The sequence below is a fragment of the Canis lupus genome, chromosome 10, assembly GCF_011100685.1.
Source record: "Canis lupus familiaris isolate Mischka breed German Shepherd chromosome 10, alternate assembly UU_Cfam_GSD_1.0, whole genome shotgun sequence".
NCBI classification, from domain to species: Eukaryota; Metazoa; Chordata; class Mammalia; order Carnivora; family Canidae; genus Canis; species Canis lupus.
The window spans coordinates 31488764-31515768 of NC_049231.1; the positions used below are offsets into that span (position 1 = coordinate 31488764).

Sequence of the window (27005 nt, forward strand, 5' to 3'; positions counted from 1 at the left end):
TCTTCCTTTTTTAAAAGAGAAGCCAGTAAAACATAGATTTGCTTTTAATAATGTTAATACTGGACTGTCTTTCCTTGACTAGGTCTGTGCAGAGACTGGGTCTGGTGACATATCTTTCAATTGAGTATGTAGGAACTTTATTTTACTGTTTAAGCTACAAGCCGGGTTGCCCTATAATGTCAACAAAAATACCAAGCTGCAGAGTACAAGAGAGGCATAGATTTTCATAGAATGTGCCATCTTTTTCTTATTAAACAAAGTACATAATATCTCATTCTCAAAGACCTATACTGATGCCAGACATCTGCAATTCTACCTAGGAGCCCTTTTAGGTAATGATCATCACTGTGCTTCCTAGTCCCTAGTATAGGGTAGATACATGAGAAAATATGCCTTGCAATAAAATTTATTTGATTAATAAATATAATCATTAACACTTACAAGACACTTCCAAAGTATCAGACATTATAAAATACTATTCTATCTGGATGATAGAAACTGTGGCACAGAGAGGTTAAGTAACTTGCTCAAGTTCACACAGCTAGTAGATTCTAAATTTAACATAGGCATTCTGATTCTTTAATCCATGCACTTGTATAAGCCATGAACTTCTAGTAAGGGACAAAGGGATTAATATATTATGTGTCCTTTTTTACCTTGAAGAAAGAAAGAAGACCCAGGATGGGTGTGGAAGGAGTTAATGCAGAAGCCTCCTGGGCACCATCTCTTTCCTACGAGTACTGGAGAACATGCCCTGACTTCTTAGTCTCTGCTACTAAAGGGTGGCTGGTGAACCATCAGTGTCAGCATCACCAGGGAGCTTAGTGGAAATGCATATTCTTAGGTGCCACCTCCAGACCTAATGAATAAAAATCTGCTTCTTAAAAAGACCCCCTCGGTGATCTCTATGCACATTCAAGTCTGAGCAGCATACGGCTTGAGCCACATTACCTAGGCCCATGCAGCTTAAACTTCCTGCTGTGATGGGAAAGTCCTATATCTGCACTGTCCAATACAGTAAGCGCTAGCCACATGCAGCTAGCATGACCAAACCAGTGAATTTTTCATTTTATGTAATTTTAATAAATTTAGATTTAAATAGCCACACATGGCTAGTGGCTACCTTTGTGAGCAGCAAAGATTCTAGATTTGTTGTTTCCCCTAGGTTTATTTCCCTATGATCCAATAACCCTTTGTGAAGTCTTATTTAAAGAGCTTTGTCTTGAAACAGCCATGTTAGGGAATATAGTGGAGGATTTTGTGTCTCTTCTTGGCTTGGGTCAGAGCATTAAAGGAGGCCAGAAATCATAGCACAGAAGGAATTCCATGGTCTGACTGACCTTGTTGCCTGCCTGACACACCTATGTGCTTCTTCAGCTGTCTGTGCATTCCACGCTCACATAGGTAATATCATCTTCTGGTTACTCACCTGTATTAGCTGCCAAACACAAGCTCTCTGAAGACAACAGCCAAAGCCTGATTAATAAGAGAAAAATACACAAATTTTATTCATATGTGCAGCATGCATACACACAGGAGAAATCCAATGATGAGTAACTCAAAGGGGTGATTAGAACTTGGACTTACATAGCATCTTTTTTTATGATTGTATTTATTTATTCATGAGACACACAGAGAGACAGAGACATAGGCAGAGGGAGAAGCAGGATCCCTGGAGGGAACCTGATTTGGGACTCAATTGCAGGACCCTGGGATCATGACCTGAGCCAAAGGCAGACGCTCAACCACTGAGCCATCCAAGTGCCCTATCTTTTTTTTTTTTAAACTTAAATTTAATTAGCCAACATAAAGTATGTACTTAGTTTCAGATGTAGTACTCAATGATTTATCAGTTGGGCATAACACCCAGTGCTCATCACATCACATGCCCTCCTTAATGCCCATCACCATTTTCTCTTATTAATCTGTCTTTGGTCAGTTTAATATACAAGTCTTCAGCAGGGCCTCCTAGAAAACATAGAGAGTAGAGGAGAAAAGTTTTCTTCCTCCCCTGCGTGTATCAGATGGAAATAAGTGGTACAGAGAAAAATAAGCATGAAAGGTAGATAGGAGTGTAAAAGAGGAGGGTGGTGATTTAAAACAACAACAACAAAAAATACATTTAAAGGGTTTCATGTACCTAGTTATTTATTAATAGCTACCATATGATTGAGTTTGCCACTATATACCATGAGCATTTGAAGCACTTGACAAACATTATGTCATGTAATTTTTACAGTAACTGACAGAGTGGTGGTATTCTTTCAGGTGAAGAAACAGACAATCAGAACAAGTGCATCCACCTTCCTCTCACCTGACCTAAACGCTTGATTTTTGAGTTTGCTATTCAAAAGATATGAAAAGATCTTCTAGGAGCCACTGGAGCTCCTAATGCTAAAATTCAAAGAAAATGAGTTAATTCTCTTGGATAGAAGTGTCTTTAGAGGCCATTAAGACACAGTACTCTGTGCTGACTTATGCTATTCTTGGGGAAAAAATCGAATTAAATTTGATTATCTCTTTTGCTGCCCCCTTCCTCCATATTAATAGTTTAATATGCATGATAAGTGTTGTATGTGCACCGTGGGGCTGTTTACAGCAATTGGTGAAGTGTTTAACATTCTAAAGAAATTAACTGTTGGTAAAGAGGACTCCAGAGACAGAAGAGTAAGAGATAGATAGATGGGATGTCTGATAATCCTGGTGTTCTGGAACGAGGATAAATGAAAGTTTCTTTCTGGTTCTCCTCAAAACTCACTGATCGCTCTCATTTTCTTTCACTATTATTTCTTTCTTTGCTGTGGATGTTCCCGAGGTTTATCTCTGGCTATCCATTCCTCCAATGCTGCACTGTCTCCATTGGGCCTTCTCATCTACCCAGTGTCTCTCAGGAGGCAAGGAGAGGAGCCTCAGATGAGAAGCATCAAGAACCCAAGACCACCCAAGGTGGTATTTAAACATATACCCTTCCATTCCCTTCCCTTTACTTCCTTCCCATTTCCTTTCTTTTCCTGTAGGAAATCCAGAGATTCCAAAATCATTAACCTTTAAGAGAATTCTTTGGGGGTGCCCCAGCCTTGCCCAGAACAGAACTAGAATAATTTGGCTCCAGAAAAAGAACTGTGATCTGAATATGGCCAGTCACCCCACTGCATGGACTCATATACATTCAAAACCCTGCAGAACAGCCAGGAGGCTGCAAACCAAATGAATCCAAAAGCCTCTGGAGAGTTCCTTGGGGATGCTCTGGCCTTGCCTGGCACAGGTTCTAAAACTGTGTCCTCTGAATCTGGATGGACTGGTAAAATTTCACAAATAAGTGACTGATTGACAGCATGCTGCTACCATCTAGAAAAAGAAACATGCCTGGAATAAAGCAACATATAGAAGGAAGCAGAGCAAAGAGAAAGAGAGGCCAGATAATGTAGCATCACTGGGACTCTTGATCCAGCCATGCTTGAAGCAAGACTATCCCAGGACTTTCCAGTGATATTCTTAATAGAATTCAAACCTCCATCTTTTTTACTGTTTTGTTTTAATGTGGCTTGAATTGAACTTTCTATTCATTACCATCAAACGAATTCTAACAAAATTTCCATCTATGTATAGATGACCTCTAACTGGACACCTACCTATGTCTCTTTCTGGAGCTTCAGACCTGGTATTCAGTGACAAACTTATCTGGATACTTCCCTGGAAATCCTTACAACTGAATATGGCACCATCTGAACCTGCCATCCCTTCTCCCCTACTTTTGTCCCGACCCATGATCTGCTTCTATGTCAGTCTTTATTATCCCAGCTCCCAATCACCTAGTTTCCCCTTTTCATTCCCTGCACACAACCATTCATTCATTGAGCTGTCCTCCAAAATAGTTTTTAGAGTTCCTTCTCTCTTCAATTCTCCTTGTAGTTCCTTGAGTCAGCCCACCATCACCTCTTAGCAAAACTTCTGAGTTGGTCCCCATTCTCTGTTTTTTCCTGAGTGTAGCCTACAATCATCCTACTCTGTAGATATAAAACTGTCTCTCTGCCCTCACCCTACCACTTTAAAAGTCTTCCATGTTACCCCATAACTTTCAGGATGAATTTCAAATCCTTTAGCATGGCATTCAAAGTCACTTATAGCCTTCCCAGTCTCCATCCCTAGTCACTGTGCCCACTTCCCCCTCCATGTTCTATGGTTTTGTTGTTCCCAGAATATTCCATGCAAACTGACACCTTTGTGCTTTTGCACAGGTAAAACTGCACCTGCTATCAGTACCTTTCTCTCTGCAGCCATCTCTGACCACATCTCTGAATCTCTGAGTCAAAATTAATTGCTCCTTGTGTACTCCCTAAAGCACTATATATGAAACTTCGTTAATGAAACTTTTCCCACTGTGTTATAATTAATTTCTGTCCTATGTTTATCTCTTTCACTAGACTTCTGAGAGTTCTGTGAGCAATTGAACAAGAAGGGCTTATCCACTTTTGTATTCATGAACCTAACATAGTGTCAGACTTAACAGATGCTGAATAAAAAATACTGACTTAAATTGAAATTGAAGGTGTCATTGACACCATCTCTCAGCTTACATATTTCATGTTCCCTATTCACAAACAGTCCTCATTTATTTGCTGGTCTTTGTAGTAGGACATACACTTTTTTTTTTTTAAGATTTTATTTATTTATTTGAGAGACAGAGGGTGAGTAGAGCAAGAGAGAGCACAAGTGGGGGTAGGGACAAAGGGAGAGGGAGAGCAGACCCCCTGCTGAGCAGGGAGCCAGACCTGGGGCTTGATCCCAAGACTCTGGGATCATGACGTGAGCTGAAGGCAGACGCTTAATCAACTGAGCCACCCAGGCATCCCAACATCTACACCTATTTGAAAAGTTGTAATGTGCTATACATATAGGGCAGAAACATAACTTACTAAGCAAAACAAATAAAAAAAGACATTGATCAGCTGAGTATTATTTGGTCATTTTATTTGGCCTCTGCCAGAGCAGGAGGAGAAATACTGAACAATATTTTGTTCCTATCCTACATCTATCACTTACTAGCTGTAGCGAATTGTAAAGATAAACACAAATCTTCCTATCACTATATTCTTGCCCTTTTGTAAAGTGACCTTAAAGCTCCTCCCATCAAAAGGTGGGTGCTAGGGCAGCCCCGGTGGCGCAGCGGTTTAGCGCGGCCTGCAGCCCAGGGCGTGAACCTGGAGACCCAGAATCGAGTCCCATGTCAGGCTCTCTGAATGGTGCCTGCTTCTCCCTCTGCCTGTGTCTCTGCCTCTCTCTCTCTCTCTGTGACTATCATAAATAAATAAAAAATTAAAAAAAATAAGTGAGTGTGGCATCATGATGAGATTCAGGATATCTGAAGTTACTGGACCCCAAGGGCATTTTTGAACCCTGGGGACTGTCCAGAAGGAAAGCAGGGTCTGCCATCTTTCAGAGTCCCAAGGAAGTATTGTAAAGACTACCAAGAGCCACAAGAACAAGTATCAATATTCAAATGCTTTTCAACCAAGTGCTTGCATCGTATTTGCTACTGTCTCATATGGTCAAGGCTATGTTCAACATAAATCATGTGGTCAAGGCTATGTTCAAGGAGCATATGGTCTCTACCTCTTGATGGGAGGAACTGAAAGGTCACCTTGCATAAGAGTGAGAATACTAGGATAGGAAGATTGTGCATCAAAATACATTTTGAATACCAAATAACTAATAAATTATTTCTGTGTCCAATATCTCAGCAACCTAAAGACTGGGTGTCATCCCCATCTCACAAGTGAAGAAATAAAACACAGAGAATAAGGGTGGGAAGTGGGGACTTGCTTCAAAAGATCCTACAGGTCTATACTCTGTGTAGATGCAGAGAGTAAAACCCTCACTACTGCTGAATGGGAACAGGACCCTGTGATCCTCAGGTAATGGGGGTCCCAGCTGGATGTTAACACCCCTGAACTTACTGCCAGGGAGGTCCTGAATTAGTCATGAGCACTCTGGCATCAGAAACTCTGGTAGGTCTATTTAAAGCTATTTAAAGTTCTTACTCGGGGTTAGCTCAGGATTGTAAAAGATACAGGTACTTTATGGGGAGGAAATGAGGGCTGAAGCCACATCTTATTCTCCTCTGAAACCTCAGCACCTAGCATAGGACTAGCATAGATGAGGGCACACAGTGAATGAGTGTATACTGAGATAACTTATTCTTCCTTTTACTTGTCATTTATGCCTTCACCATTTAATGAGCATTTTTATGTACCTCTTATATGCCAGGCAATGTCAATACATAAATATATAAAAACTGGTGTTTTCAGTAGAATTGTGTCTCCCAAATAAGATATTTTTAAGTCCCAACCCTCCCCAACCTGCAAATGTGACCTTATTTGGAAACAGGGTCTTTGCAGATATAATGAAATTAAAATGAGGCCTTATTGTCAGATTATATGGACCCTAATCCTGTGACTGCTATCTTAGAAGAGAAAGGAGAGGGAGACTTGCGTAGAGTCACAGGGAAGACGGTCATGTGACAACAGAGGCAGAGATTGGAGGGATGCATCTGCAAACCAAGGAATGCCAAGGATTGCCAGCAATCACCAGGAGCTAGGAAGAGGCAAGGAAAGATCTTTCTCTAGAGCCTTCAGTGGGAGCATAGCTCTGCAGACACCCTGATTTTAGACTTCAAGCCTCCAGTTCTGTGACAGAACACACTTCTGTTGTTTTAAGTCAGTATGTGGTACTTTTATGGTAGCCCTAGAAAAGTACTATACTCTGTCCATTCATACTCTAGTGGAGGAGACATGAAGAGATCACTGTAATAGAATACATCAATTATAATGCAATGGAGCTATGTGCAAAGTGTTTTAAGAGCATGGGGGAGGGAGTAATAAACTTTTCCTGAAGGAACCAGTAAGTCCTCATAAGTAAAATGATATTTGAAAAGGATCTTAAAAAATGGATGAGAATTCATTAAGCAAAAAAACAAAACAAAACAAAAAACAAAACTAAAGAAGGTTATTTCAGGCAGGGTTGGCAGCATATACAGAGGATATTGGAGGCTGGGACTTGAACAGTATTTTTAAGGGATTGAAAATAATTTTAAAACCACAACTAATGGGGCACTGGGTGGCTCAGTCATTTAAGTGTCCAACTCTTGATTTCAGCTCAGGTCATGATCTCAGGGTTGTGAGATCAAGCCCTGCATCTGGCTCTGCACTGAGCATGGAGCCTGCTTGAGATTCTCTCTCTCTCTTCTCTCCCTCTGTTTCTCCTCCCTCTTTGTGCATATGTACATTCTCTCTCACTCTTTCTCTAAAAAAATATGAAGAATAAAAAAAAAAAAAGAAAAGAAAAAAAAAGACCACAGCTAAGAGGAGGCTGGTTATAAGGTAGGGAAGTTCCACTGAAACAAGAAAGTGAAGTAGGCAGGAGCCTCTTGATTGCCAGGAGAGCCATTGAGAGTAATGTCATAATCAGAGCACAGGGAGAACTGGGGTTGAGACTGGAGACAGGGACCTAGATAGGAGATTGCTAAGTACAACAGTCCAAGCAAGAGATGAGGAGCTCTCAACCAGGATGGCAGAGAGAAGGGCTCAATTTGGCTAAATAACCAGTCCTCATATTGGTCCTGATATGCTGCAGCCTTTTTCCCAACTCCCCATCTCCCACAGCAGAATGGCTACAGCCCTTCAGGGACAGTGTCTGCCCTTATCCCTTGGCATCAGATGGGCAGTGAAAGTCATATTCATTGCAGAGCTGTGTCCAGGATGGGAAAGACAGTTCTAGTGACATCCTTTCTGCCATATTACAAGGAAAGAGCCCGCTCTCCTGGATTTAGAGTAAAGGCACATTATGTTACAAGGTTAGGCAGCCAGAATGTAGGGGAATCACTTCATCCACTCCTTCCCATAGTATTTGCCCATGACCTCCTGAATGACTCCCTAAATCACCTCTACAGCCTCTAAGGAGCTGGACATTGGGCCAATGAAACTTATTCACTGTATTTTTAAATTTGTTGAAGGAAATAAAACCCCAATAGACTCTACATATCTCCTATTAAGGGATTAGAAGAAGAGCATAAAGAGTATTTCTGCTAGGGACTTAGGAGGTTGTATTTTATGAGATCAGGCTCTGGGAATAAAATGTTACAGAGGATGTGGGGAGGGAAGTGTTGTCAGAAGTACAGAAGAGATTTTCAATAACCAACTTCAAACCCTTACAAGATTCCAGGCAACTATAAACTCATCAAACTACTAAATTTTTGCAACACATCTCTATCTTCACTTCACAGATAGAGAAACAAAGGTTCAGAGAGACTAAACTATTCTCCAGAGCCACACAACTATCAAGGGGCAGTGCTGGGATCTGAACCCATGCCAATTGGTTTCAAAGTCTTCCTCCTTCATTATATGACCATCAGGATGCAGGCCAACACCCAGTCCAAAGATGGGATGTCTCTGTTCTGATCTTCTCCAGCCAGGCACATCTGGGCTGCCTTCTGGCCATAAAGTACATAGAGCTGGAGCAGAGTCAGAGGAGAAAGAGCAGAAATTGCATATATTTGTCATACAAGAAATGACAGCAGGAACTGGATATTGGCTTACGGAAGAGAAAACTCTAGGGATGTGGCAGCTGTCTTCAAATATTTGAAGGGCTGTCATGAGGAAGAAAAATTAGACTTATAGTCTGAACGGCCTTCAGGGGGTAGAAATAAAGGTGATGGATGGCAGTGACAGGCAGTCAGATATCAGTTTGATGAAAGAGAGACTCTTCCACCAGGCAAAACTAGAAAGATGGGTTACCTTGGGAAAATGAGAGCACTCTGTCACCAGGGTATCCAAGAAAAGGCAAGATAAGATGACTCTATGCTGGCAATGCTGTGGAAGGAATTCACAGATTGGTGAGCAAGAAAACTCCATTCTTTTAAAGGTCTCTGATAAAAAAAAAAAGTCTCTGATAGCTCAGAGAATCCAATTTTGCAGTCTATTTATACTCTCAATGCCTGAACTGATTTGGAATCACTATGCAATTAGTAATACTAGGCCACAGTCTTCACAGTGTCCTACAAGGCCCTATGTGCTATGGCCCCACCTCTGTCACTCCACTCCAGACACATTAGCCTCTTTACTGTGCTTTGAATAGACCAAGTACACTCCCTCCTCAGGGCCTTTCCAGTGGCTGTTCCATTTCCTATCATTCTCTTCTTCTAAATAACTCTGTGCTTATTTCCCTGGCCTCCTTCAATTCATTTGCCCAAAAATCCTATTCTCAATGAGACCCAATCTGAGAATTTTGTTTAAAATTATTCCCCACCTCTGTATCTGACAGTTCTAATTTCCTCTAGTCTGTTCAATTTTTTTTTCATAGTGCCATAATTTTCTAACATCCTGAGGATTTTGCTTATTATGCTACTATTTATTGCCCATCTCCCTTTACTAGAATGCAAGCTCCAGGGAGGTAGGATTTTTTTTTTTTTACTATTTTGTTTACAGTTGACCCCCCAAGCACAAAAACAATGTCTGATACAAAGTAAGTGATTAATAAATATTTTTGGAATGATTGAATGAATGAGATTTTCCTTTCATTCTCACTTTCTGCTTCTTGGGAGGAGATTCTTTGGTAAGCCTAACTAAAGAGGCAGAAATTACTTAACAAGATAACGCAGCTAAATTAAGCTATGAAATATGGTCAAAGTCACAGGAAGATTAAATAGATATTCTATCCTGCAGAAAATGAAAGACTTATTGCCGCTTCCAATGATGAGCTGGAGCTTAAGGACTTGTGATTTCTTAAGTTAGAACCAGGACACTGTGTGTCGGACAGAAGGATTAGGGGGGAGGTAGATGGAGAGAAATCATAAAAAGAAGGAAATTCCTGAAAAAGACAGTCTCTTCAATAAATGGTATTGGGAAAACTGGATAGTTACTTGCAAAAGAATGAAACTGGAAACTGGACCACTTTCTTATACTATATACAAAAATAATTTCAACGGATTAAAGACTTAAATGTGGGACCCAAAACCATAAAACTTCTAGAAGAAAACATAGGCAGTAATCTCTTTGACATTGGCCTTAGCAGCATTTTTCGAGACAGGTCTCCGTGGGCAAGGGAAACAAAAGCAAAATTAAACTATTGAGACTACACCAAAATAAAAAGCTTTTGCACAGCAAAGAAAAAGGAAACTTTTGTTTTGTCAACAAAACAAAAACACAATATACTAACTGGAAGAGGATATTTGCAAATAACATATCCAATAAGGGTTAATATCCAAAATATATAAAGAGCTTATACAACTCAACACTCAAAAAATGGATAATCTGATTAAAATGGGCAGAGAATCTGAAAAGACATTTTTCTGAAGCAGATACTCAGATGTCCAAAAGATACATGAAAAGGTGCTCATCAGGGAAATGAAAATCAAAACCACAATATAAGAAATAGTGAAAAGGATTATAAGGGAAAGGAGGGAAAATGAGTGGGAAAAATTAGAGAGGGTGACAAAACATGAGAGACTCCTAACTCTGGGAAACGAACAAAGAGTAGTGGAAGGGGAGGTGGGTGGGGAGATAGGGTAGCTGGGTGACAAGCACTGAGGAAGGCACTTGATGGGATGAGCACCGGGATTTATGTATGTATGTATGTATGTATGTATGTATGTATGTATGTATTTATTATGATAGACATAGAGAGAGAGAGAGAGGCAGAGGAGGAGGGAGAAGCAGGCTCCATGCCGGGAGCCCGACACGGGACTCGATCCTGGGACTCCAGGATCGCGCCCTGGGCCAAAGGCAGGCGCCAAACCGCTGAGCCACCCAGGGATCCCCGAGCACCGGGTTTTATTCCATACATTGGCAAATAGAACTCCAATAAAAAAAAATATACAAAAAAAAAGCACAATGAGACATCACCTGTCAAAATGGCTAGAATCAAAAGGACAAGAAAAATCAAGGGTTGGCAAGGATGTGGAGAAAAAAGAACCCTTGTGGACTGTTGGTGGGAATATAAATTGGTAAAAACACTGTGGAAAACAATACGGAGGTTCCTCAAAAAATTAAAAATAGAAATATCTTATGATGCAGTAATCCCACTACTGGGTATTTACACAAAGAAAACAAAAAATACTAATTCGAAAAGATAGATGCACCCCTATGTTTATTGCAGCATTATAGGTAAGTTATGGGAGCAGCCCGAGTGTCCATCAATAGATAAGTAGATAAAAATCTGGTATATTTACACAATGGAATATTAACCATATAAAGAATGAAATCTTGTCATTTGTAACAACATGGATGAAAAAAAAAAAAAACAACATGGATGGACCTAGAGGGTATTATGCTAAGTGAAATAAGTCAGAGGAAAACAAATACCGTATGATTTCACTTATACATGGAACCTAAAAAACAAAACAAATGAATAAACAAACCAATCAAAAAAACGGACCCTTAAACATAGAGAATAAACTGGTGGTTGCCAGAGGTAAGGTAAGTAGAGGGATGGGTGAAACAGATAAAGGGGAATAAAAGGCACAAAGTTCCAGTTATAGAACAAACAATTCATGGACATGAAGAGTACAGCATAGGGTATATAGTCATTAATATTGTAATAATGTTGTAGGGTGACAGATGGTGACTACACTTACTGTGGTGAGCACTGAGTAATGCATGGAATTGTTTAATCAATATGTTGTACACCTGAAACTAATATGACATTGTATGTTCATTATACTTCAATAAAAAAAGAAAAGGGGGGTACCTGGGTGGCTCAGTTGGTTAAGCATTCAACTCTTGATTCTGCTTAGGTCATTATCTCAGGGTCATGAGATTGAGCCCCGTGTCAGGCTCCACACTCAGCTTAGAGTCTGAGTCTGCTTGAGATGTTCTCCTCTCCCTCATCCTTTACTCTTCTCCCCACTTGCACTCTAAATAAATAAATAAATAAAATCTTATAGAAAAAAAAAGAAGGAAATTTCTAGGTGTTCATCCACAGTACATTCAGCATGGATGATAATCATCATTAACCATTTACTGAGAGCTTACCAAGTATTCTTTAAAACAATTTATAAGGGTTATCTCACTCTTTTATCAACTCTAGGAGTTAGGCCCTGTTATATCTCATCCCCAAGCTATAGATGACAAAAATGAGCCATGGCAAGTTAGTTAATGTGCCCAAAATCATACAGCTGCTAAATCCTAAATCCTAAATCCAGAATCTTAAATCCCTTGGCAGCTGAGCTGGGTAGTCCTGCTTACCACGACATGGATACTTTCTGATTGGTGTGGCAATCAGCCTGAGACAGATTTCCCACTGGCAATGACAAGACAAAAACACTAACATTTGGACAGCGTTTTAAAACTTATAAATAGAAATATTTTTATTTGATCCTCACAGCAAATATGTGAAGTATTGTAAGCAGTCTATTTTTCTTTTTTAAGTAGGCTCCATGCCCAGTGTGGAGCCCAGCATGGGGCTCAAACTCATATCCTTGAGATGGAGACCTGAGCTGAGATCAAGAGTCAGATACTTAAATGAGAGCCACCCAGGTACCCCAATAAGCAGTCTTTTTAAAGGAGGAGAAACCTAGCACACCCAGCTAATGACCTATAGAGTAAAGATTACAACCCTAGTCATTTGGCCTAAGCTAAGGTCTGTTGATTTTCTCCATCATACCATGCTGCCCTCATGGTTCAACTACTCCAACCTCTAGAATCCCCAGTAGTCTACTAAAATTTGGACATTGTCTCTATATCATTGATCTTAGATTAGAGAGGAGTTGAAAATGATGCAACTATGTTTAGGTCTCAGTTTCCAGGGTTCAAATGTAAAGTTGGAGAAAGATATATACCTGAGTCAGCTAATTCTAAAGATGGTTGTTGACTGCATACAGTGTGTTCAGTCTGTGCTGTCCAGTTCAGTAGCCTCTGGTCACATGTGATTTTTGAGGAGTTGATACTAATGTACTAATGTCATTGAGGAATTAAAATTTTAATATTATTTAATTTTTACTACTTTAAATTTTAATTTAAAAATGGAAACAATATAAAATACTTTCTATTAAACATAGGTTTGTTTCAGTAAAAGAATACTTCACTTTAGCTTTTGCATTGCCTAAGACAGTACTGTTGTATAGTAATGTAGTTATCGGGTAAATGGATTGTTTCCACTAACACACATAAACACATCACTGGTCTAGTTAAGGCTGATGGATTGATTCAGTTTGAATGATTTTTTTTCTATACATGCAATATTATAATGTTTCTTAGAATATTCTATGCTGACAGCTCCAGCTACTGTGATAATTATGTGAATTTTAATCAATAATTAAATTGAAGTATTTGCTACTATTTTAATGATAATACCATTAGAATTATTTATTTATTTATTTATTTATTTATTTATTTACTTATTTATTTTTTATTGGAGTTCAATTTGCCAACATATAGCATAACACCCAGTGCTCATCCCATCAAGTGCCCCCCTCAGTGCCCATCACCCAGTCACCCCACCCCCTGCCCACCTCCTTTCTACCACCCCTTGTTCGTTTCTCAGAGTTAGGAGTCTCTCATGTTCTGTCTCCCTTTCTGATATTTCCCACTCTTTTTTTTCTCCTTTTCCCTTTATTCCCTTCACTATTTTTTATATTCCCCAAATGAATGAATGGTTTTTTAATATGAAGAATAAGTATGGAGAAATTTTAAAATTTCAAAACAAAAAGCAGACTAGTGATAAAGAATTAAGTGGAAATGCAAAAGCTAATACTATGATCAGAATAGAAAAGAAAATAGGAGATTGGAAAAAACTTTTACAGGGAATGGCAATTGCAGTTTATTGTAACAGAATAAAACAAGGAAGCTCTCTGTTTTGTTAATAAAAGATAGTAGACAATATTAGGAACACTTGCAGCAATATGGTTAATTTGATAAGATGTTTCTTTTCAATAGTAAAAAAATAATTGACTAAATCACCTAATATCAGAATTAAGCATTAACCAAAAATTTTAAAGATTTTTAACAGAATCTGAGCTTGTAATTCTGGCAAGCCATGCAAGACAAATTTTTTTTTTAAGATTTATTTATTTATTTATTTATTTATTTATTTATTTATTTATTTATTTATTTATTTAGAGAGTGAGAGTGCTAGTGCATGCAGAAGGAGGGGCAGAGGGAGAGGAAGATAATTTCAAGCAGACTCCCATGGAGAACAGGGTTCAATCTCACGACCCTGAGATCATGACCCGAGCCTGAAACCAAGAGTTGGACCCTTAACTGACTCAGCCACACAGGTGCCTCATATACAATACATATACAATACAAATTCTTACATACACAGAACCATTTTTGATAGTAAAATGAATTGTTATTGCATTTATGAAATTTTTTTTAGAAAATTATGAGGAAAATACTAAAAATGAAACTTTTACAAAAGTGGAAGATCTTCAATTAACACACCAAACAATTGCTGACAGACTGTAAGACCTTTCTAACAATAGCAAAGATCAATTAATCCAGATTTGAAAATTTCAAGTATTTTTTTAGCTTTTAATGGTTGGTAAATATATACTGCCTAATTAATACCCTGCGTACATGTTGTCTCAAATTTATAATAAATGTTGTAATTTGTATATGTAAATGTAAATGTTCAAATTTATAATAAATACATAACTTAAAACATCAAACTTGTGGCATATTTTTAAACCTTTTATATCTGTCAAAGAAGAATTTTACTGAGATGTAAAATGAAGTTCCTATCATGGATGATGCTCTAGCTAAAGATTTAAAAAATAATTTTGATTTTTTTTTTTTGGAATTTTGAACAAGAGACTGATACTTTAATTTTTTTCACTGTATGATTTATGTTGAAAATATTTGGACTGGGGATCTCTGGGTGGCTCAGTAGTTTAGCACCTGCCTTCGGCCCAGGGTGTGATCCTGGAGTCCCAGGATTGAATCCCACATCAGGCTACCTGCATGGAGCCTGCTTCTCCCTCTGCCTGTGCTTCTGCCTCTCTCTCTCTCTCTCTCATGAATAAATAAATAAAATCTTAAAAAAAAAAGAAAGAAAATATTTGGACTAAGGTTATAAAGCATACTCTATAATAAAGTGTTATGTTTGTAGTTGTTAAATTCTTTAGTGTATATATATATATATATATATATATATATATATATATATGTAAATGCTGTGAATCATTGCCAGTTTACAGATCTGTTGAACAAAACAGAAGAGCAATGAAGTCAATGATCTGTTGGGGGTTTTTGCCAGTACTTATCAGTTGAGCTTTTTTATATAAAAATTTACTGTATTATTAACTCTAATTCAAGATTTTCGTGAAACAAAATTCAGTAAGTCAAAGACAAAAAAATGTCAGTGTGATACAATATCATACTACAAAAGAACAGGGGAAATTTGAAGTTTCATGGAAAAGAAAAGCTTACTTGTGACCCAGCAAAACCAGTGTGAGAACTTGCTGAAATTAAAAATTCCATTACAGAGAACAACAATAATTTTGTGCCTTTTTCTAATGGGAATCAATATGCAGAAAATTGTCAGTGCAATTAACAAAATTATGTACTTTGGCTGCAAAAATGACAAGAGAAATTTGAAGGTTTTTTGTTGTTGTTGTTACTGGTAAATTTAGACCTGCTTTTCAATTTACACGATATCTTTTGAACCCACTAACACTGAGTTGACAGAGGAGTTGGTGGATCTATTGTGCACATAGTTTTGAAATGGATATGTTTTAGCTTGAAAGTCAGATTAATTGTACTAAAGATGATGAGCCACTTTTTGTTGATGTGGATTTGAATATTAAAGGAAATGACATATTTTTAAAAAATATTTATTTGTTTGAGAGAGAGAGAAAGAAGAGAGAGAACATGAGTGGGGCAGGGGCAGAGGGAGAGGGAGAGAGAATCCTCAAGCAGACTCCCCACTGAGCGTGGAGCCTTATGTGGGGCCTGATCCCAGGACCGTGAAATCCGGAACTGAAATCAAGAGTCAGACATTTAACCAACTGAGACCCCCAGGTACCCTGGAAAATTATATATATATTTTTAGTTTTCTTTTATCTTTTTAAAATATATATATATTTTTTTTATTGAAGTTCAATTTGCCAACATACAGTATGACACCCAGTGCTCATCCCGTCAAGTGCCCCCCTCAGTGCCCATCACCCAGTTACCCCATCCTCCACCCGCCTCCCCTTCCACTATCCCTTGTCCATTTCCCAGAGTTAGGAGTCTCTCATGTTTTGTCACCTCCTCTAATTTTACTCACTCATTTTCCTTCCTTTCCCCTATAATCCCTGGTTTCACTCATATGGGGAATATAAGAAATAGTGAAAGGAAAATGATATTTTTGAATTTATATCAGTTTTTTAGAAAACTTTTAAGAATGTTTGGAACAGTTTGAGCATGTGGTTATACTTTTTTGAGAATAAATTTTGTAAAATCTAAACATAGATCAAGTATTTCTGATGAAAATGTAGTTTCTGTGTTGACATGGCTGTAAGCACAAAATACTCACCAGATTCTGAAGATTTAATGTGATAAACAGAATGTGAAATAGCTCGTTTATTATTTTCTACACCAATTATGTGTTGAAATGGTAATGTTTTGAATATATTGGGTAAAGAAAAACAATTATGAAAATGAATTTCATCTGTTTCTTTTTACTTTTTAATGTGGCTCCTAGTAAATTTTAAATTACATATGTGGCTTGCATTATATTTCTGTTGGAAAATGCTGAATTAGGCAAAGAGGATATAGAGGTAAGACCTAGTTCCTTCCCTTAAAAAGAAAATGAAGCACAGAGACTACTCATGGTAAAACAATATGGAAGCTAAGTGATAGAATCCAAAAGATGTGGAAGAAGTAACAGGGAAAGTACCTAATTAGATTGAGGAAAATCAGGAAGACTTCTTGGATGAGGTGATAACTGGATATGACCTTTAAAAGAGGACTAAGGGGGGATCCCTGGGTGGCGCAGCGGTTTGGTGCCTGCCTTTGGCCCAGGGCGCGATCCTGGAGACCCGGGATCGAATCCCACGTCGGGCTCCCGGTGCATGGAGCCTGCTTCTCCCTCTGCCTGTGTCTCTGCCTCTCTCTCTCTCTCTCTCTCTGTGACTATCATAAATAAATTAAAAAAAAAATTTAAAAGAGGACTAAGGGGACGCCTGGGTGGCTCAGCACTTCAGTGTCTGCTTTCAGCTCAGGGCATGATCTGGACCCTGCTTTCTCCCTCCGTTTATGTCTCTGCCTCTCTCTCTCTGTGTCTCTCATGAATAAATTAAAAAAAATAAAAGAGGACTAAGGATTATATAAATGAAAAAAAATAAAAATGGCTTTCCAATGGAGTATTTATTATAGGCCAAGGCCTGAAGGGGTAAAATAGTATACTCATGTGGGGAATGAAAAGCAATATGGCTTCTGAGGGTGTAAAATGTGAGAAGAATATGGCCAGAGATCAGGCTAGAGAGGTCTGTTGGATCATCATGGGCCTAGTAGAGCATGCTTGGATTGGAACTTATTTTGCAGATGAATGGTACACTTTGCCAGTAAATTATGTAAACTCTAGTTCCAATAGGTTTTTTTCTTTCCTAATCTGTTTCATTGGGGAGGAGTGGGCACGCTGTTCATTTTCACTGAGGGGTTGAATAGCGTCAGCCGCAGGAAGCTTCCCTGCACCTCCCTCTTTTTTTTTTTTTTTTAAGACTTTATTTATTTATTCATGGAGGGGTGTGGCACAGACACAGGCAGAGGGAAAAGCAGGCTCCATGCTCCATCGTGGGACTTGATCCAGGGTCTCCAGGATCCCGCCCTGGGCTGAAGGTGGCGCTAAACCGCTGAGCCACCCGGGCTGCCCGAGAGATGAACTCTTATTGGGCAGCTGGTTTCATGTTAGTAGATTCAGACTATTCCTCATATAACATATTTCTAACTCACATGGCTGATATTTTGGAGCCTGAAGCCTTATATTTCAGCGTTTACTTATTCCACTGATCACTCTCTGCTATAATACATATTTGTTTGTGGTTCAGGTTTCCCCCTTGGAATGTAAGTTTCATGAGGCAAGAGAGATTCTGTCTTGTTCATGACTGTTTCCCTAGCACCTATAACAGAGCCTTTCAAACAGTAGGTATTCCTTAAACAGTTTTGAATATATAGCACATTAGATAAGATGGTGGTACCTACTGGCAGCATGTCATATTGCAACCTAGCTCTACTGCTTCTGTAGATACTTGTATAAGACACTAAAGAAGCCAAATTCCACCAACAGGGCGTTATTATTTCTGAATGATGCTGACCTAACTGGCTCAAAAAATTAACTACAGCAAAAAAAAAAAAAAAATAACTACAGCAAGTGGAAAAGTCAAGGGAGGAAAATGCATATCTAGAGAAATGAGGCAGCCTCGTGTAGTGAAAGAAAAAAGACTTTAGACATGGATTGTCAGGTTTCAACTCTCAGCTCAGGCTTTTACTTGCTGTGTGACACTGTGCAAAGAAACTCACATAGCTGAGCTCAATTTCTTCACCCTGTAAAATGGGTAATAAAAGCAACAGTGTTTTGACATTGGAAATAACATATTGAGAGTGTGTTCTATAAAGGATAGCTAGTAATAGCTTCAATAGAAGACTGTAAGAGGGAAGAAAATGGAGTGAATGATTTGCTTTTCTGTTACCAACTATTCCACCTTCATTTTGGTCTGGGAGGACCCTTCCAATCATTCTCATGCCCTTGCCTTTTCAGAGAAGTTAGTTTCTTTGCTCATCACATTAGAGACTATTTCCTGGCCCTGTGTGGTGAGTGAATAAGAAGATGCATAGATTGTTCAGGCTGATGAGACCAGAAACCTCTCTCAGGAGGTTTTTCAGGCACTAGAAATCAATATCTATTGTCAAGCAGCTTCAAAGTGATTATCTTGAAATGAATGGTCATGATTCCTTTTTAGGTCACCATCCTCCTCTTATTCAAAGGGTTGGCTGTAATACATTAGGTTCCTAATTAAGAAAGATGATGCTCAGCAAATGACTTTTTTTTTGAGCAGAATACTAAACCACTGGACAGTCTTGGAGCAGGTCTTCTGGCTTCCACACAGAGACAACATATGTGGATAGAGTTGGTGCTGCCTTAATTGGTAGTGGTGTAGGGATTATATTTCACTGCTCTGCTGGGAGTAATAAAGACTGACGTTATAATCAGTGTGACAGTAAAGAAATGGAAACAGAATCTGAGCTGCTCTGCTATTCAACTAGAGCCGGTTGAAAAGGAAATGGATACTGCCCCAGCTGGTTGAAAATACAGATCCTCCACCTAATAGTAAAAATACCCTCGGTAGAATGAAACTGGAGCCTACATCTAATGATAATAATAATATCTCTGTAGTGAAGCCAACCTTGATTCAAATTCTTGGTCTTTCCTTTACTACCTGTTTAGCCTACGGTATATTGCTTAGCCTCCCCAATACTTGGTTTCATCATTTATAAAATAAGACTTTGAAAAATGTGTTAAATAAATAAGTTATCACAACTGGCAAAGTTTGTGGCACAGAGAAAGCTTGCCAACAATGTCAGTTTCTTTCTCCCTTCGCTTTCCCTTATGTACTGTTCAAAATGTCTTTTTAAGAATTCAAATTCAAGGGATGCCTGGGTGGCTCAGTGGTTGAGCATCTGCCTTTGGCTTAGGACGTGATCCTGAAGTCCCATCAAGTCCCACGTCAGGCTCCCCGGGGGGAGTCTGCTTCTCCCTCTGCCTTTCTGTGTCTCTCATGAATAAATAATCTTTAAAAAAAAGAAGATAAAAATTTAAATTCAATTAGCCAACACACAGTACATCATTAGTTTCAGATGTAGAATTCAGTTCCTTGCATATAACACCCAGTGCTCATCAAAACATCTTTATATTTTCTACAACTTCCCAACCTGTGGCCTGGATGGACATGACAGCTGGGGGCTGTAGAACTCCTGATATTATATGTAAAATGTTCTATGAGTTTTGTCTTTTCTGGTGAGCACGTCTGTGGTTTTCAGCAGATTCCCAAGGGGGTTTTTACCCCAAAACATAGTGTAAAGTCACTGGTCCATATCTTTCTTCTATGGTCTGGTTTCTGCCTCTCTCTGCACCTTCATTACCTACAATTTTCCTCCTCATTCATTATACTCAAGCTATTCTAACCCTTTCTCTGTTCTTCAAGCATGCCACACTCATTCCTACCTCAGAGTCTTTTGCTTGCAATTCTCTCTGCTCCCTAGATGTTCACATGATAACTCAGCTCAAATATTACTGCTTGAGATGGTCCTTCCCTGATCTCCCAATCTAAAGAACTCCCCACCCTGTCCCATTCTATCATATGTATCATTAGTCTATGCAGGAAGGATATAGACTGCTGCATAGACTGGGGGGTTTAAATGAAAGACACTTATTTCTCACAGTTCCAGAAGCTGAGAAGTACAAGATCAGGGTGCTGGATGATTCAGTTTCTGGTAAGAACTCATGGGTTGCTGATGGCTACCTTCTCACTGTGTCCTCACATGGTGAAGAGTAATCACTCTTTTTCTCTTTTTGTAAAGCCACTAATCCCACCATGAGGAACCCAGCCTCATGACCTCATCTAACCCTAATTATTTCCCAAAGGCCCCAACACCAAATACTATCACATTGAGGGTTAGGGCTTCAATACATGAATTTTAGGGGGACATAATCCAGACCATATCAGTATCATTGTGTTTTATTGGCTTCAAAGCCTTTATCCTTACCTTGTTTATTGATTCACTCCCTTTTTTATTTTATTCTTTACCCAATGCCTCAGAGGGTGTAGAGGAATGTACCCTTCACAAGCACAGGAACTTAGTCTTATTCACTGAATCACAGCAATTAGAACAATAATTGGCACATAGTAGGCATGCCAATTACTGCAAGAATGGATGGATGGATACCTGGACGGATGGATGGATGGATGGATGACTTTTGAGTGTATCCTTGTGATATAGAAGAAATCTTTTTTCCCCATTTTTCCAGATGAAGAAACAAATTTAGACAGATTCAGTGCCTTGGAAAAGGTCTATGCATAGTTAATAGGAGCAGTCTCTAGAGCTGACCACTAGAGTTGAAATCCCAGCTTTGCCATTTAAAAACCCTACGACCCAGCAATTGCACTGTTGGGGATTTACCCCAAAGATTCAGATGCAATGAAACGCCGGGACACCTGCACCCCGATGTTTATAGCAGCAATGTCCACAATAGCCAAACTGGGGAAGGAGCCTCGGTGTCCATCGAAAGATGAATGGATAAAGAAGATGTGGTTTATGTATACAATGGAATATTCCTCAGCCATTAGAAACGACAAATACCCACCATTTGCTTCAACGTGGATGGAACTGGAGGGTATTATGCTGAGTGAAGTAAGTCAATCGGAGAAGGACAAACAGTGTATGTTCTCATTCATTTGGGGAATATAAATAATAGTGAAAGGGAATATAAGGGAAGGGAGAAGAAATGTGTGGGAAATATCAGAAAGGGAGACAGAACATAAAGACTCCTAACTCTGGGAAACGAACTAGGGGAGGTGGAAGGGGAGGAGGGCGGGGGGTGGGGGTGAGTGGGTGATGGGCACTGAGGGGGACACTTGACGGGATGAGCACTGGGTGTTATTCTGTATGTTGGTAAATTGAACACCAATAAAAAATTATTTTATTAAAAAAATAAAAAATAAAAAAAATTAAAACTAGGTAATTTTGGGCAACTCACTTAACCTCTCTGTTCTTCAGTTTTCTCATCTGTAAAATGCTGATAATAATAGTGTATTATGGTAGCCTTAGAGCTGTTCATCAACATTCTGGTTCTCTTCTTTCAGGCACATAGTAAGAAATTTCTTCCATGGCCACTTGAAGTTAGGACTTGAGCAACTGTGTCATTTCTATATGGAAGTTTTTAAGAGCTCATGTGTGATCTGTCCTTTTCTTTTCCCTGCCATGAAATGTGAAACATTCCAGATAGATATTTTTTTATTAGCCCTGGTCCTGGGGTAAACATAATGTGGAACCTACCAAGAACATAAAGCATGAGTTAGAAACAAACCACTGGGATTTATTTGTTATTGTAGCTTAACCTAGCTTAGCTATATATATATCCCCCAAATCACTGAGCTCTTATGAGGATTAAATGAGTTGATGAAAGTATCATGTCTAGAACAGTGTTTGGCACGTGGTAAGTACTACATAAGTAGTTATTATTATTATTACTCAGTTAAGGTTGAACCTAGGACTGGAACTCAGGTTTTCTGACTAGGATTATGATGTGATTATCACTACATTTTGTTATTCCACAATCTACAAAAGAACACTTGAGAGGGAGAAGGGAAAGGATAGGCAGAAGTCTTACCCACACCTGCCAGGTGCCTCTGGTTCTAAGAATCCCAACCCTGGAAGGATGATTGCTCCTGAAGACAAGTTCTGAGCACATGCAAGAGCAGGGTCACCCTAGCCAATGATTTCAGTTTGGGGAGAAGAGCAGTGACCCATTGCCGTGGTTTTCTCCCTCAGCAGAGCATCCTTCTCATCATTTCCTTTCCTTTTTTCCTTGGGGTCCAGAGTGAAACTGTGCCTTGAGGGGAAATTTCTAAGCAGCACTAGTTGGCTGGGATATTCTCAGCAGAAGAGACAGTTGAATTTTTGAAAGGAGAAGGTCACTTCTTGTCAATCTATTTTGTGAAGAAACTGAGTTTGGTAACTGTGTTGATGCTTCTGGAAAGCTGGGACAAGCCTGAAAGAAAATGATAGTGTGTGGTCCAGTCTAGTCCATATGATCTTTAATATAACAATAAGGAATTAATAAAGTAATAAGGGTTGTGGGTTATAAGAGTGATAACTAGCTACTGTGGGGTGCTTTTAAGAAAAATGCCAGGCCCTGCTTCAAGTTATTTGTAGACCTTAACCCATTTAATCCTCACTGCACTATCAGGGAGTTATTAGTTTTACCATCCTCATTGTATGGATGAGAAACTGAGGGACAAATAAGCTAAGGAGGTTGCCACTGGTTACGAGGTAGAGCCAGGATTCAAATCCAAGCAGTTGGGTTCCTGGATCTGTGCTTCCAATCACCATGAGGTACTCTCATCTGTCTCACACTTCCCTGCCTTTGCCTGTGCTGTGTGCTCTGAATTTTTAAAACTTACATCCAGAATCATCTCACTGTGGAGCTTACCCTGACTTCTCCCATCCTCCCCTTTGAAGCTGTCACTTTTTCTTCTGTGACCCTCTCTGCCTTTATTACAACAAATTTCACACTAAGCCATGAGTACAGAAACTACATCTTAATAATTTTAGCATCCTTGTATCTGGCACAGTCCCTGGCATAAAATAAAGGTTAATTTATTGTCAATGAATCGCTGTGTAAAAAATTGAAAACCATGAGTACATAGAAGATGGTAGACATAGCAACACAGAGTATATAGACTCTGGAATCTGACTGTTGAGCTTCAACTACCAGCCATTAATTTTCATAACTCACAAGAATGACCATGGGAATTTTTATTTTATTTTTTTGTGGCTCAGTTTGTATGTCTATACAGTGGTAATAATAACACTACAAACCTCCATGGGTCACTGGATGGATTAAATGAAATAAGGTAGCAAAGAACTTAGCCTGTGTCCTGGAACATAATAAGTTAATGAATGTAGTGCTCAATGTTAGCTCCTCCCGCCTGAGCATCCTGGAACATTTCACACTGAAGGTGCATTATAGCTATGCCTATCACTGACTAATGAGAAAATAGCTCAGACGAATAAGGCTAAATGATGACAACTTGGCAGACTGAGAGATGTAAGCCAATCTATCTGTAAAGCTGCTGTACTCTCGTAATTTAGTGCTTGCCCAACAGCAATCAGCGCATGCTTAACATTTTTCCATTCAGATGGATGGAGGTTGAGCAGTGAAAAATCGGGAGAAAGAAATAACCCTGAGAAAATTGATTATATCATTACCAGTTATCTTCTGGGACCATAATAATGTAGCTTTCATTATTTCTTTTATATGCCAGTCTCTTACTGCAAATTGAAAATAGTACATGCAATTCAGATATCTCTGAAAAGAAGCCTAGTTTTGAAAAGAAATGGATGCAAAACAATGGTGTATAAGCACATCCAGCCTGATTAGACATGAACTACAATCTGTTATATTCAGTGTGCAAGTGGAATTTGAGGTGAAGAATGTTCAGTACTCAGGGTTAGACTATTAACCCAATAAACTCAGAACAGATCATAAAAATTATTTTAATATCTGGATTAGATGTGAGACAGTAAACTAAAAAGCATAACATGTTCTAATCTCTGTGTCAAGATTAGTAGATAAAATATAGTGTATGTTGGGATGCCTGGGTCGCTCAGTGGTTGAGCGTCTTCCTTCGGCTCAGGTTGTGATCCTAGGATTCTGGGATCAAGTCCCGCATCACGATCCCTGGGAGGAACCTGCTTCTCCCTCTGCCTATGTCTCTGCCTCTCTCTGTGTCTCTCCAGAATAAATAAATAAAATCTTTTAAAAAATATAGCATATGTTTAGGACCTACATGCTAATTGTGCTTACTGGAAAAGGAATAGAAAAAATACTGCTTCTTTTCCTATTCCCTCAAGTAAAAAGGCAGAAATATTGGAAATTCATCATGTTTTCTGTGAGGCTATTATACCTCAATATTGAAGGAAGATTTTCAATGTAAAAATCCCCCTTGAGCTACCACTTGATCATCTATAGACAATGCTCCTTCCAGACCCAGACTGCTTTCCATGTTACCAACTTGGGGAATCAAAAATATTGAGAAATAGTAAAGTGTTGTGTTTAAGGGTCCAGATTTTGGATCTAGATAGCCTAGGTTCAAGTCTTAGTTTTATTTTTTAAAGAATTATTTATTTATTTATTTTAGAGAGAGAGAGAGTGAGCAGGGGGAGGGACAGAGGAAGAGAAACTCAAGCAGACTCCATGTAAGTATAGAGACCAATGTGGGGCTTAATCTCATGACCTGAACCAAAACCAAGAGTCAGACACTTAAATGACTGAACTATCCAGGCACCCCCAAATCTCAGTTTTAAAACCGCTATGTGGCCCTGGGAAAGTTACCAAGGCCTATGAGGTAACTTTGTCTATGAGGTTCCTCACTTTATGATGGAGATAATAGGGATGCCTGGGTGGCTCAGTGGTTGAGCATCTGCCTTTGGCTCAGGGCATGATCCTGGGGTCCCAGGATTGAGTCCTGCATTGGGCTCCCTGCAGGGAGCCTGCTTCTCCCTCTGCCTATGTCTCTGCCTCTCTCTGTGTCTCCCATGTATAAGTAAATAAAATCTTAAAAAAATAATGGAGATAATAGTAGCGCCTAGATCGTGATACTGTTGCAAGGAATTAGTAAATTAATATGTCACTTACATAATAATCTCCCAATAAATTTTAATCATTATTATGTGTCTTGACTATCTTTTTCATAAATATCCTTAACAAAAGGCATGGAAAGAAAAAGTATAATAACAATAATGCATAGCACTTTCAATGTTACAGGTTCAGTTCTGAGTAGTTTTTGTATATTAACTCTTTTGATCTTCATAGTAACCTTTGAGGTAGTCTTACCAGGTAGAGGTGAAATGACTTATCCAGGGTCACACAGATAGTGAGTAGCACACCAGGGTGTGAACCCTGACAGTCTGATTTTAGAGGTCTCATTTTTAAGTGTTAAATGTATATTCACTTCTTTTGAGCACTATGCCTGAATGTATTCACCATCCACTCAAAAAATATTTATTGAGAATCTACCCGGCACTAAGTACCAATCTACTCTGAGATATGTTACTAAACAAAGAGAGACACAGGGTCTCTCTCCCACATATTTAATATGTTTAATACATACTTCTATATGTATTAATATATATTAATATATATAATACATACTTTTATACATGTACTGTTTCTTTTAAGCTTGTCTATGTTCATTTTGTTCATAGGGATAAATACTATTTCCAGGTCTATAGCTCTTTATGAAGTCTAAACATTTGGTTTTGTTTCTTTTACCTTTCCCCTACCAGCTTAAAGTATCCACCTTTGAAAGTATTCATTAATGTCTTGTACAATTCAGCACCAGGGACAGCAGACAAAACCTATTAGCATTAGGAAGATATATGAATTTTTTCTCTCAGAATTCATGAAGATTTGATACTTCAGAACACACATGCAGACACACACACACATTAAATATTCAGAAAGATCTTAGGAAGAATCCTACAAATTACCAAACACATAAGTCCCTGGAACAGAGAGGGAAATGCGCATCCACAAGGCCATACATCTGAAGCCAAGAACTAAGTTCCTAGGACTAGTCTAGTTACAATTAATCTCAGTGCACTGTCATCACCAAGCAGAACTGTATATATTCAGTGACATGGATGTGGAATACGGTGACAATTCCTTAAATAGGAATTGAGGAAGAAGTCAAATACTCTGGTTTAAGCTCCAGAAGAATCCTTATTCACTCAGAAAGATTCATTTCCTAATAATGTTATCTATTATTTCATATTCCCTATATACTTCCTAATATATTTGAAAGCATGGGTGGAAAGAAGTTTCAAGGTTCATTAGAGGAGAAACAGATCCAAGTTACTACTGACTCTGCCTTACACACTACATTTTTTTTGACATCATTCAGTACATTAGAATTCTTTCCGGCCTATCAATGTTTATTAGATTTGATGCTGCCTAATTCTGACGTCTCAAAGGAAGGTGACTCACTCCCAGTAAGTGTGTTATCAGTTTCTAAGGACATGTCTAATCTGGATGACATCATCTTGTCTGGAAGACACATTTTAGGTGGACAGTTCCACAGCTCATGAAAGAAAAACTTTCCATTTGCTGTGTTTCACTAATCCCATTCCATTAAAGCAGCTATGAGAGCCTGAAAGGAAAAAGAATGTGATCCTGTGAAGGAATATAGAATTATAGATTTAATCACTCAAGACTATATTTATTATAATAATCAGTGCAAAGCTCTT

At 38.8% G+C, this 27005-nt stretch overlaps 1 long non-coding RNA gene across 2 annotated transcripts in view; it reads right to left on the reverse strand.

The window, feature by feature from the left end:
- LOC111097668 overlaps positions 1 to 27005 on the reverse strand; it is an 81122-nt gene that overhangs the window by 38220 nt on the left and 15897 nt on the right. For both annotated transcript variants that reach the window (XR_005365647.1, XR_005365648.1), the window contains exon 3: positions 1430 to 1476. This is a non-coding gene — a long non-coding RNA (uncharacterized LOC111097668). The remainder of the gene's footprint in view (positions 1 to 1429; positions 1477 to 27005) is intronic.